Genomic DNA, 326 nt, shown 5'->3' on the forward strand with positions numbered 1-326 from the left:
TGGAGAAGGCAATGGCACCCCATTCCAGTACGCTTGCCTGGAAAATCCCATTGGCGGAGGAGCCTGGTAGGCTGCAGTCCATGAGGTCGCTAAGAGTCGGACACAACTGAGCGATTTCACTTTCACTTTCCACTTTCATGCATTGGAGAAGGAAATGGCAACTCACTCCAGTGTTCCTGCCTGGAGAATCCCAGGGACGGGGGAGCCTGGTGGGCTGCCGTCTATGGGGTCGCACAGAGTTGGACACGACTGAAGTGACTTAGCAGTAGCAGTAGCAGTTGATTTACAATCTTGTGTTAGTTTCAAGTGTACAGCAAAGTGAGTCA

The 326-nt window shown here is 51.8% G+C and overlaps 1 protein-coding gene across 2 annotated transcripts in view; it reads left to right on the forward strand.

The window, feature by feature from the left end:
• Nucleotides 1–326, forward strand: part of RNF183 (ring finger protein 183) — an 8,514-nt gene that overhangs the window by 6,343 nt on the left and 1,845 nt on the right. The gene's annotated exons all lie outside the window — the stretch shown is intronic.

This window comes from Bison bison, unplaced genomic scaffold (genome assembly GCF_000754665.1).
Source record: "Bison bison bison isolate TAMUID 2011002044 unplaced genomic scaffold, Bison_UMD1.0 scf7180017864039, whole genome shotgun sequence".
NCBI lineage: Eukaryota > Metazoa > Chordata > Mammalia > Artiodactyla > Bovidae > Bison > Bison bison.